Source organism: Mandrillus leucophaeus, unplaced genomic scaffold (genome assembly GCF_000951045.1).
Source record: "Mandrillus leucophaeus isolate KB7577 unplaced genomic scaffold, Mleu.le_1.0 Scaffold10, whole genome shotgun sequence".
NCBI classification, from domain to species: Eukaryota; Metazoa; Chordata; class Mammalia; order Primates; family Cercopithecidae; genus Mandrillus; species Mandrillus leucophaeus.
The window spans coordinates 5,799,787-5,801,893 of NW_012098098.1; positions in this window are offsets into that span (position 1 = coordinate 5,799,787).

Below are 2,107 nucleotides of genomic sequence, written 5' to 3' on the forward strand. Positions count from 1 at the left end.
GACCACCTCCTTTCCTTGACAAAGGCCACTGGGCACAGCTGTGTTCTCAACACTCCTCTCCACATCCAGGACTCAGTAAAAGCCACCTCCTCCAGGAAGCCTCTCTGATGCTCCATCTGGGCTGAGGCCCCCGCTCTGAGCCCCCTCCTCCTCCATCACCTCCTGGAGGACTCTGGCCATGGGTAGGAGGTCTGACATGTGGGACTAGGCTTCATGTGGGGCCTGGCTGTTGCTGTTCCTACCCCCTGCAGCCTGGCCCCAGTGGGTGTCTGAGCCGTGCAGGACACGGCTAAGCCCAGTGCAGGGCAGGAGATGTGCAGGGCTAGGAGCCAGCCCTCCCAGGAGGACCCCGCCTACACTGGCTGAGGCCTTGAGTGGGTTCCCCACCTCTCTGTGCCTGGATTCCTCACCCATAAATCCAGGGCGACAATCACAGATCGCCTCTGAGCCACCATGAGCATGAGGGAGGCAGTTCAGGAAGGTGCTCAGATGCCCAGCGTCATTTATTCACTCAACAAACCTCACCTGTGAATCCTGGCCCCAAGGACTCCCAGGCCTTTGCCCCCTGGCAGTGAAGCCCAGAAGAGGGAAAGGGACACTCCTCCTGGGGTCATGGGACAGGAGGTACCTCAGTGGTGGTGGCAGAGGAGGAAGGGGCACCCAGGCCCCCCACCCGGCATGACTCTTCTTGGTGCTGTGATGTGGAGCTTGCAGGCTGGGACCTCGCCCACCCTGGAGACCTTGGCCCAAATTGGGCAGGACCCTCCTCCCCCGGTGCAGGCAGTCCCCGGGCACAGCAGGAAGAGCCGGCTGGAAGCGCAGGTACCAGTCTCGTGCTGGGGACAGAGGGCCTGCGAGCCTCTGCATTAGGAGTTCCCAGGCGGCTGTAGTGTGGGAACTTCTGGAGGGGCGTGAGATACCACCAGCTCAAGCCGGTGGGAGGGTCCTGTGACCGCAGGAGGCAGCCCCCCGACTCCACAGAGGCAGCAGGGTCTCTGAGAGCGCTCCAGGCCTGAGGCCTGTCCCTTCAGCTCCCAGCTGCTCTGCTGTTGGCTGTGTGACCCTGGCCAAGTCATCTGCCTCTCTGGGCCTGCCATGAGGACCCAGGGGTCAGTGGCAAGGATGATGCCCACAAGGGCTGAGTCCTTCCTCGCTTTCCTGTGTAAAGGATGCCCGGTCCCTGCTGGGCAGGTCAGAAGGGGCCCCCACATCTAGCGGCCTGCGCACCGCATGGCCACAGCCCATGGCTCGGGTCTGAGTCCTGTCCGCACAGAGGACAGTCCTGTATATCATGACATGAGAACAGACATGATCAGCGTGAAGCCAGCCCTGGGTGAGCAAGGGGCCAGGCTCCTCTGGGTGGGCGGCCCCTGCTACATCTGGCATGTGCCAGAATGGGAGCCAGAGCCGTCCGGAGGCCGGGGGCTTCCTGGAGCAGGGTCTGGAGGTTACCCGGTGAGACCTGGTGGCAGGGAAACCCTGGCTGACAGCAGGGGAGGCTCCGCTCACAACCAGCCGCCCAGGCCTGGAGAAGGTTCAGGTTGAGCCTCTGCTGCCTCAGTTCCCTACGTCCTGCAACGCAGCCTCCTGCCGCAAGGCCCTCCCCATGGCAGGTGTAGGCATCTGCCTGGGCCCTCCTGGACGCTCCCAGGATCCTGCCCTGGGGCAGTTCCTGCAGGCCCGGAGCTTGTGCCCCACACAGGGGCCTGTCCTCTCCACAGCCTGGCCAAGGACTGCTCTGAGGCTGTAAGCGGCCTTCTCACACCCCAGAAAGCTCCCCACTGCCTCCCCCTCCACTCGCTCTCTACGCTCCACCGCCCCTCTTCTCCCTGAGATGGGGAAGGATCCCTGCTCCATCTGGCGGCATGCCCTCTCCCTTCCTGCTTCTCCTAGGGGCCGAGCCGAGCATCCCTTCTAAGCTCAGAGTTTCTGTGATGGCTGCACGTAGCATCTTCTTCCGGCCCAGCCACGCTCGCATGGAGAGCCTGGAAGCTCCCCGCCTAGGCGAGGGCCGCCCAGCCCCTCCACCCCACTCACCCCTGACCTTTCCTTCCAGGCTCCACTCAGGACCATGAGCGCAGGCTTCCCTGGGGCCCACCGAGGGCTG